Here is a 10928-nt window from a genome sequence, read left to right on the forward strand (position 1 = left end):
AGGGCAGGCATCAGAGTCTGTGTTTTCCTAAAGGTTTACTCTGAGAGCTGGCACACAAGCGGGGATCTGAGCGGAGGAGAAGAGCACAAGGTACGTCAAGTCTCCAGGGAAGCACAAAAAGCATTAAACACCACGTATAGCTATTACTGGGGAACAGGAGGCCTGATTGACTGTAACCGATCGAAATGATCTGGCAAAGAGCAAGAAGATGTTTGCAGCACACGAGTAATTAGAATTTGAAAACAAGTATTTTAGCCCCACCTTTAGATGTTTGGAGTTGATGCCCATCTACACTTTTAGATAGATTATCATTTTTGTTGTACTTACTGTGCAAAATCTGAGACTGAAGCTGAGCTCAAATTAAATAGGTACACAAATACACTGATCGAGATAAGTTTAGGGGATGGGGGGGATAGACACAGCCCTCCATATGAATAATAAGAGATACACGGATGACAAAAGCGATTAATTATGGCAGCAGTGGTTGGATGCCCTGTTGGCACACTGTCAGACAGAGATTTATTCATTTAAGCTTATATCACAGGCCTTCATTCATCATATGATTAAATGATGATGTTGTGCTTTTTTCTTTTTTGTCTTCTATTTTTCCTTTTCCCCTGCATACGTGTGCTGTTGGTTTGACATTTGTTGTGAAGTGTTTTGACCATAAATCAATTCATAAAGTGTCAATACAAAACACAGCAATCATGTTTAGCATGTGTGGACCAAAAAGGAAATGGATCTTTAATCCCTAGATTGTTGACGCTACGCCATCGTCCACGAGTGTAACGACTCGCTGATTAGAATCGATGCGCTTGGCTTAACGTTGGAGAAAAAGCTGCATCGATTCAATCCGCTCGGATGAAACTAAAGCTGGGAGGGAATCAGAAGTAAAATATTGATGCAGGTTTTTCTATTTTCACTGCTACTTTACTCATTTAATCATTAACTACGTGCATGCGCTGTGTGCAGCATCGCCACTTGATAACAGATAAATATCAGATAGTCTGTTTAGATTTTGGGGGGCTGTGCTGAACACGTTTTGCTTACAAATTTGCATTTGTTAAGATTCATGTTCAGTGCACAGAACTGTTGAGTCCAGCTCCAGCTGCATGTTGAATGTTAGGAAGAGAGACAGAGGCGGGCATCCTGGCCACAGTATCTGTTTAGTGCTGTAAGCATCATCCTATACACCAGCACCTTATTTCTCCTCCACCCCAACCCCTCTGCTTCCACAGAGTAGTGTATAATTAGACACACATACGCAGCCACACAAACACACACACAGATATCTGTAATTACAGGAAGACAGCTGATGTACAGAACATATTCGAATATGGCACGTCAGCCTTTTTAGTTACCTCTGAAGGAAAAGAGTTCAAAAGGTTATGAGAGGAAAAGCAATGCAAATGTGTCGGGGGGTTTTTCTACCACTGTGCTATATTTTAGAAGACCTCTTTGCCTTCACCGCATACTGTTCAGAATACATTTCTTTACGCAGAGACACCGACTCCCTGGGAATGAGAACATGCTCGGACATCCAAATACTGCTGTTCTGTCAGAGCCGCTGGTGTCTCACTGACACACACAACGTCTCCTTCTTAGTTAGTGACACACACACACACACACATACAAGTTATGGCAACGGTGACACCAGACTTTCACTCTCAGCTCATCACATTTAAAAGCCCATTGGCTTCACATTTACATGCACTGTAAGCATAATGTCAATGGGAGGTTATCTTTTTAACCAAAGCCCTGTCACTTTTTAACATAACCAAATTAGTGCAAATTAAAAGTAAAAAAAAAGAAAAGGAAATCAAAAGGAATCAAATCAGCAGAAGATGCAGAAGACAAAGCTTTTAAATTGGGGACAAACCTCTTGATTTACTCCGCCGCCACCTCTCCGGCCTCCTGTTAGAGCCTGTAATGCTTTATCTCCGTGAGGTCTAAGTCATCATTATAACCCCATTATAACACTATGCTATCACAATATGTAATTTCTTTTTAATTGACTTCCTAGGGTCTTGGCAATCAGGACACAAAAAGCAATCATTCTAACTGCCATGCATCAACACTATTTATATTTTATCTAAAGACGGAGTTGGGGTGTGGAGCTAGAATTGAGGTTGTTACCGATGATGACTTAGATGAATAAGGTTAAACACAGCTGTTATCTTTCTGTGTCCAAAAGCTCTGGCCGTTGAATTAAAGTACTAACACGAAAGGACACCTTGTTGATATATGACAACAGCTGTATTTGACACCCCGGTGACATGGACAGTATGTAACATGGATGTAGCTTCCAGGTCTGAAAAGTGAAGCCAAGTACTGTAAATGTGGATTCTGTTTATTGGTTCCAAAAAACACTTCATTTTGTTTACAGGTTTTTAAGAAAACCGCCTGGATTGCTTGCTCTGTGACCTCTTTTCAGGTTTCAGCTCATATTTAATAATCCATAATCATTTATTTGCAAATTATAGTCTAAAACAGGGGGATTATTTGGGTTATGCTATATATAATTCTCAACTTGTCAAACACAAGCTGTTAGCCAGTGAGCGTGCGGTTTCACAATCAGATCCGTCCCTCACTTGGCACATCTGTGGATACATTCAAATAGTCCGTTTTGCTTAGGAAGGTTCCTAACTGAGAGAACTGACCTGGAAGTATCTGCTTGGCCACAATATTAAGAACTGCTCAAATTTTCCAAATGCTGATATTCCTCTATTCCCCACTTTAGCACTGGATACACTGGACAATCCATTAAGGAAGGAGAGGAGACGATGCAGTCCAACAATTCGCAGTTCGTGAAAATGATCAAGAAAATTGACAAAGCGGTGCAGATCACGTAAACGTTGATTCCAAGTGTATTTTCCATTTCATCTCAAAACCTACTGGTATATTTAGAATTTTAAGCTTATTAAATTCATGTCACGCTGCTGTAGTGAAATCTGCTCCCTGTCCAGGTGTTGCCTTGCATGAATAACATAGGTTTAGGCTATAAAAGCTCTCGAAATCAAGATTATGACTTATATTGACTGAACAAAGCTTTGCTTGGACTTTGATTAGAAATCGTAAAGATGGCTATCAAGCCATGATGTTACACTGGCAGGGTGTTTGACCAATACTCTGGCCGGATCATTTCAGTAATAACCAGCCTTGTGCCAAGACCAGAGGGACTTAGTGATGTAAACACTAACACTAAACACTAAAAACAAAACAGAGTCAGCACACGTCTAAAGCATGTGTTTCTCTCTGAAAACTGCGTGGCAATTAAATGAGAGGCAGCTGTAGGAGAATCAGTGTGTTTTTGATTTAGAAATTGCTGGGGACTGTGTAAGGTCCTGAGGACTGAGTCTCAGGTGGTGAGCCGGATTTATTCGTGAGAGAGCTGCATTATTACAAACTACAAACCTGAAGTCTGTCTGTAACGGACGACCTGTACAATGTCTAGAAGAACACGAAACATCATTTACCATCAGACCTCGAGTCTGTGTGTGTGTTCATGGGAACACTGTTACTGCAGTCACATATTGTATATTATTGCATTAATATAACACAGTGGCACAGTCCCTTTTGTTCTTAATAAATTCAATACCAGAGAGAAGTGGAACCAGAAGTCGTTGCTCTGTTTCTTCAGCCAGTTACTGAGGAGCAGAATAATGTAGGGCTTTTCTCTAAACATTCAGGGTCAGGAGTGACCCTACATGTTCCCTTTTCTTAAAAATTCCAGCCAATTGTTTGTATGACCTGCTTGAAACAACATGGTACGAACACGGTGGGCTGAAGTGTGGCTTCACCGCACATCTGAGATTCCCTGTTTTATTTCACACCTTTCCTTGATCTCATGATATTTTCATTTTTCCTTTCTCACGAAAGTGGTTAGGAAAAGGAGCTAGCAGCTGATTTTTTGGGGACTATTTTAATGGATTTAGATTTTAAAATCCCAAAATGGGGATGGTAAAAATGGTTGAGGCTTCATAACAGGACTTTACAAACCTGTGGGTGACAGCTTTTCCTGCTGCTTTTATCAAACAAACAAGTTTCTTAAGAAATGCTTAAAATTGATATATGATAGATGAACTAACATTTTAATCTCCATTTAAACACTAAAAGTTTTTTATTTTTGTCTCTTAAAACGTACAAACCTTTTTTCTGCAAATGGAAGAATCTATCAATCTGCCTGTAAAAGGACTCTATAGGATAATAACGTGCAATCAGCAGCCACAGCCTTTTACTCTGAATTAATTTTCTTCTTTCTTTCTTGAGAAAGAAAAAAGCAAGGAATTCATATCCTTAAGAACCATTGTATTTTTTCCCCCAGATAGCCTCTCCAGATGCAACAAGTACCTTGCTCAACAAAGAAGCCTCTTGAAACCTTATTTCATGGTGCTTTGTGGCATCTGCTGCCTCACACATTGGAAGCGGGCTTGCTCCTGGAATACCTGATAGATAATAGACTGTACCCAACCATAATTACACTGACATTTCATGCAAATAGCATGAACCTCTGTAATTGCTTGTTGCAGTTAATTTTAATAATTAGGGTGAGGTTTTTATGAGCATGCTGTCGTTTTACATTATTGTGTTAAATTTATCTTCCCTGAGAATACCTGCTAATGCCGTTCAAGTGGCTGTTGCCAGTGCGTCCATCATTTTTCCTCTTTTCCTGATGCAAAATAAGGTCAAAGGTCTGAGATCTCAGCATGCAGAATTTTAGATGTGTTTTAATCTTTATTTTGTACACTGTAAAAACTGTGACTAGAGGTTACTTAAAAAAACCTATGGCAACAAAGTGACACTTAATTTACTTAAGTAGAATTTAATTTCAAGTGATTTATGTAAAATTTAGATAAAATGTTAATTAAATTTCAACAAAAAACAATAATAGATATTATTGACATTGTCTTTTAAATATGTGTTGAATTTAGGGACAAAATCTCAAATTGAAGGTTAAAATTGCCTAATTATAACAAAAAATTAGTTCATTTGAAATGAATCTCTGAGAAAAATTACTTTGAATTTACTAACGATCTGGCAAAGGTTTAGTAAAAATGACTAAAATATCCATTACAAAAAAATTAACAACTTTTTGTTTTTAATTAAAACTAATTGGATTCACTAATTTTCCAATTAAACTTTATAATTAATGACTGAATAGTAAGAGAAAATCAAATTAATTTAACTTCTTTTCTGAGTAAAATGAATCAATTTCGCAAAGACAACATTCAAACAGTAATTGTTTTTATTGTGGAATTTAAAACATATACAAAATTTATAATATAATATTTTTCTGATTAATTTAGATTGTATGCACTGAAATTCTTCACTAGTGCTTGCCCCAAAATAATAGGAAGAATAGGCCATAATTGAAAATACAGTTTCAGCCAACTTCTCGAGAATGTCAGTCTTTACTTTGGAGGTGGGCAGAAGATTTCCATTCTTTTTATACTCCTCGGTGGCTCTTTCCAGTTACATTTCAGTTTCATGTGCAGACTGTGGAATGGGGAACAGCTTTGGCCAGGGCTCACAACGTTCTGTGAACTTCTGCCTTTTGAGAATAATGGTGTCCTGAGAAGATGTGGTTGCAGCAGAGTCTGCATTGGATACAACTGGATTGGATGATGAGTCATAGTCAGTTGATCAGAGGGGCTGCCGAAAACTGGCAGGATGACCAGGGTGATGCCAACAACCTTCACAGTGTCTTTGTCTTTTATCTGGTCACTTCTGCGAATAGTGAAGTAGTCCTGAAATTTTGGTTTAAAATACTGAAGACTTAAGTTGTTTGAAATCCCAAAGGTATCCTTCACAACACCTTGCAGCTCCTCCTACTGTTGGTGGGATCCCTGATGAAAGAACCAACTTCTCCGTTTGGTCATCAGTGATTACATGGAGCTCTATCTCGTTCAACCTAGAATAAAATGTAAATGGGCAGAGTTAAGTTAGATTAAGTAGGGTCAACTTTGTCATTTTCTGCTGCTTCAATTTCAAAACTAGTAGTTTAATTCAATACAATCATCCATCAAAACCTATTCAAAATGCATAGTCTACATACTGATCAGCTGAATTTAAGTTGAGGGATCTTCCAACAACTGAAAAGAACACAACATTAATAGCAATCGCACTCTCCAAAGTAAAAATTTTACACACACAAATTGTTAAAGACAAATTTGAATTAATACTAAAATTTTTAAAGGTGAGATTCACATATAAAACAATGAAACTCTTTATTAGATTAAAAAGGGAATAGACTCTATTTTCTGTACCGATTTGGTGACAGATCATGACATGAAATAACACTATTTGTGTATTTATATACTGTATATATCTTCCCATATTTGAAAAGATGTCCTTTTAATCTACACAAGGTCATCTCTGTATCCAAACACCATTGGGTGTTAAACATAGAAATTATGAAAGACTTATGTCAGATTAAACACGTATTACTATATTATTTCCTGAATGTACCTTTGTCTTGAAGATCGTTACATCGTGACTGAGCATGGGTCTCACTGATACACCGACCAAGTTTAACTGGAAACTTGCATTATCCCTCTATGTGAACTGTGCCTGCACTAAATTCACAGGGCTCCGACAGCATGAAAATGAAAACCAGTTATTTTGCTGGACTGAGCCACTTTAGCTTAATTACCACAACTGAAAAACACTGCGTGGAGACAAAAGCTTTGAAAAACCGTGACTGACAAAATCCCGCACAAATGATTTTAACTACATCACTCACTGCTGAGTGCAAAACTTTTTCATAAAATTTTAAAAGTAAATGAGGGAGGTTACAGCCCATCGAAATACATAATTGATATATTTTTTTAATATGGTAAAACGTGGTTAGTCAAAGCTCTTAAGTAACACAGCTGCGAAGGCTTGGAAAGTGACCTTATGCTAGCAGTCCACTTCGTGCCATTTTGTGTAAAAATACAATACTGTCATTACAGTGGTCATTATTAGTCTAATTTTGACGTATCATACTGTTTAGAACTTTTACTCAAAACTGCTATACGTTATTGTTTAAAACGTGTCGTATATTCGTACAAATTCAGATAATCTTACCTCGGACAAAATGGAGATCATCCACTGCTGAAGCGTGTGTGTCCTGCACGTGGCACAACAGACTACAGGTGGAAGTGTAGAATGATTGAAATGAAAATGCTTTCATTAGTTAAATCTATTAGATTTCTTCATTTTTCACGCTACTCATACATTTTTGTTAAATCTGCTCAAAAAACTATTGCTTAATTTACCCCAAACAAAATTGTGTAAATTTAAATAACTGAACATCTCAAAAATGTTTAATTTTGCTTAGATTTTATTAAAACAACACATACATGTTTTTACTGATTAATAGTTACTATTACTTTCCTATTAGATACTAATTAACCCAAATCACAGTTTTTACAGTGTATAGCACTTTGTCAACCTGTGTTGTGTTTAAATGTGCTTATAAATAAATTGATCGATTGATAGATGTGTTGTATTCTCTGAGGAGTATTTAAAAGACAAGGGGGGAAAAATCGATATTTTGGCTTCATCTCTCATGTTTCTCGGTTATTTTTAAGCATCTCTGTATTTGTCTGCTTCTCTGTCTCTTTCTTTATCAACCAGTTTCCCTCCACCTCACACCTTCCTGTCCTCCCGTCTCTCCCCTCCACCTACAACAACTGCGGTTTCCAGGTGTTGTTCAATAATACTTCAATAAAGACTAATAAAGCAAAACAAGGATGAGAATGTTCCCGTGTCCTTGAGGTCAGTGCTCGAGTCAGAGCAAAAATCAATCTGTAGCAGCTTTAACTTGAGATACTCCAATGCTGTTGTACGACTGATGGCAGATTCATTAGGAGCATAGGTGCAGGCGATTAAGTCATAAAATGGTGAAATGCTGAAAATTTACAAGTCAGGCTGAATTATCATCACTGTGACCTTACCAGCAAAAAAAAAAAAAAATGTAACCACGGGTGAGATGATTAAGCTGAGGAACATACAGTGGGGCAAAAAAGTATTTAGTCAGCCACCGATTGTGCAAGTTCCCCCACTTAAAATGATGACAGAGGTCAGTAATTTGCACCAGAGGTACACTTCAACTGTGAGAGACAGAATGTGAAAAAAAAAATCCATGAATTCACATGGTAGGATTTGTAAAGAATTTATTCGTAAATTAGGGTGGAAAATAAGTATTTGGTCACCTCAAACAAGGAAAATCTCTGGCTCTCACAGACCTGTAACGTCTTCTGTAAGAAGCTTTTCTGTCCCCCACTCGTTACCTGTATGAATGGCACCTGTTTGAACTCATCATCTGTATAAAAGACACCTGTCCACAGCCTCAAACAGTCAGACTCCAAACTCCGCCATGGCCAAGACCAAAGAGCTTTCGAAGGACACCAGGAAAAGTATTGTAGACCTGCACCAGACTGGGAAGAGTGAATCTACAATAGGCAAGCAGCTTGGTGTGAAAAAATCAACTGTGGGAGCAATCATCAGAAAATGGAAGACATACAAGACCACTGATAATCTCCCTCCATCTGGGGCTCCACGCAAGATCTCATCCCGTGGGGTCAAAATGATCATGAGAACGGTGAGCAAAGATCCCAGAACCACACGGGGGGACCTGGTGAATGACCTGCAGAGAGCTGGGACCAAAGTAACAAAGGTCACCATCAGTAACACACTACAACGGCAGGGAATCAAATCCCGCAGTGCCAGACGTGTTCCGCTGCTGAAGCCAGTGCATGTCCAGGCCCGTCTGAAGTTTGCCAGAGAGCACATGGATGATACAGCAGAGGATTGGGAGAATGTCATGTGGTCAGATGAAACCAAAGTAGAACTTTTTGGTATAAACTCAACTCGTCGTGTTTGGAGGAAGAAGAATACTGAGTTGCATCCCAAGAACACCATACCTACTGTGAAGCATGGGGGTGGAAACATCATGCTATGGGGCTGTTTTTCTGCCAAGGGGACAGGACGACTGATCCGTGTTAAGGACAGAATGAATGGGGCCATGTATCGTGAGATTTTGAGCCAAAACCTCCTTCCATCAGTGAGAACTTTGAAGATGAAACGAGGCTGGGTCTTCCAACATGACAATGATCCAAAACACACCGCCCGGGCAACAAAGGAGTGGCTCCGTAAGAAGCATTTGAAAGTCCTGGAGTGGCCTAGCCAGTCTCCAGACCTCAACCCCATAGAAAATCTGTGGCGGGAGTTGAAAGTCCGTGTTGCTCGGCGACAGCCCCAAAACATCACTGCTCTCGAGAAGATCTGCATGGAGGAATGGGCCAAAATACCAGCTACTGTGTGTGCAAACCTGGTAAAGACCTATAGTAAACGTTTGACCTCTGTTATTGCCAACAAAGGTTATGTTACAAAGTATTGAGTTGTATTTTTGTTATTAACCAAATACTTATTTTCCACCCTGATTTATGAATAAATTCTTTACAAATCCTACCATGTGGATTCATGGATTTTTTTTCACATTCTGTCTCTCACAGTTGAAGTGTACCTCTGGTGCAAATTACTGACCTCTGTCATCATTTTAGGTGGGGGAACTTGCACAATCGGTGGCTGACTAAATACTTTTTTGCCCCACTGTAATCAATGGATTTCTTTGAGTAGTGTAGAAAAGTTTGGACACGTTGAAATTGCACAAATTTTTTCAAGTTATAGATGGTTCAGTAGACGTGAATGTTTTCAAAATTAACTTCTTTACTCCTTTTCAATACAATATTGTGCAACATAATATGACTGAGCCAGCTCAATTCAGACATTGTGTCACCCAAGATCTAAAATAAGTTTTAATCTTCTGTCAGCTGCTCCCTTTAGGGGTCATGATGGTGAATCATCTGCCTCCTCACCCCGTCCCTGTCATCTTCCTCTCTCCCTGTGCATGTCCTCCTTCATTACATCCATGAATCTTCTCTGTGGTCTTTTCCTCCTGCCTGGCAGCTCCATATCCTTTGTTCAATACACCCACCCATCCTCTGTCCATATATTAAAAAGGATGTAAGATATATATGTAATTTTCTCCAGTGTGCACATATAGGGAATGTCACCATAGGATGTCACCATGTTGTCTTTTGGGAGCCAGAAGTGACCATTTGGATGAAAGTGTGGCATGCTAAGTTATCAGATTGCCAACTTGGTTAGTAAGCTGGATCCATAACCTGTATAGGTGTGACACATAGACACAGATCGGGTATTGAGAGTGAAACTTATGAACTTCAAAAATTTCACTCATGAAACTCTTCTAACCTTTCTAAATCCTTTTCAACAAAGACATTTTTGGCCCATTTTCCAATTTGATTTAGCTGACAGTTTGACTTTTAATCAGATATGGTCCGGATGAATAAATAAATACTGGACCCAAATAAAAATAGAGTAAAGAAATTTCATTAGTAAACAAAAGTCATGCCCTCCTTTTTATGTTTGTTAGTGCTATTAACCAAAAGCCAGTAGTGGAACTCAACTACATTAATTTGCTAAAATGGTAACTCCTGAACCAAATCTTTAATCTAATGAGCTGGAGATCGTATGCGGTGATCAGTCTCAGAGCAACCTGTGCAGACAAAAGGCAGGAAAAACGTAGAGATCTAACAGCAGAGAGGAAGTGTGAAAACAGGGAATCAAATACACCTGGAATTCTGTACTAGAAGAAGAAAACATGTGGAAATAAGTAATAAAGGAAAAAGGGAGTGTAGTGGGAAGACCGACTGGATAATTATTGACAGGTGGTGCACAGAACGGGCGGGAAACCAAAGAAAAAGAACAGGAAAAATAAATGAAGTGCAAGAAAGTGAGAGATTTCCAAGTGGAAGTAACCTAATGAAAACCTAACACAGTGAAAGGTACTATATTCAAGTATAGATTTGGTGTACATCAGTATTTTTGTCATGGAGAATTGGGTTAAAGGACTCAGGTGC

This window comes from Rhamphochromis sp. 'chilingali' (genome assembly GCF_963969265.1).
Source record: "Rhamphochromis sp. 'chilingali' genome assembly, chromosome: 2".
In the NCBI taxonomy this organism is placed as follows: Eukaryota; Metazoa; Chordata; class Actinopteri; order Cichliformes; family Cichlidae; genus Rhamphochromis; species Rhamphochromis sp. 'chilingali'.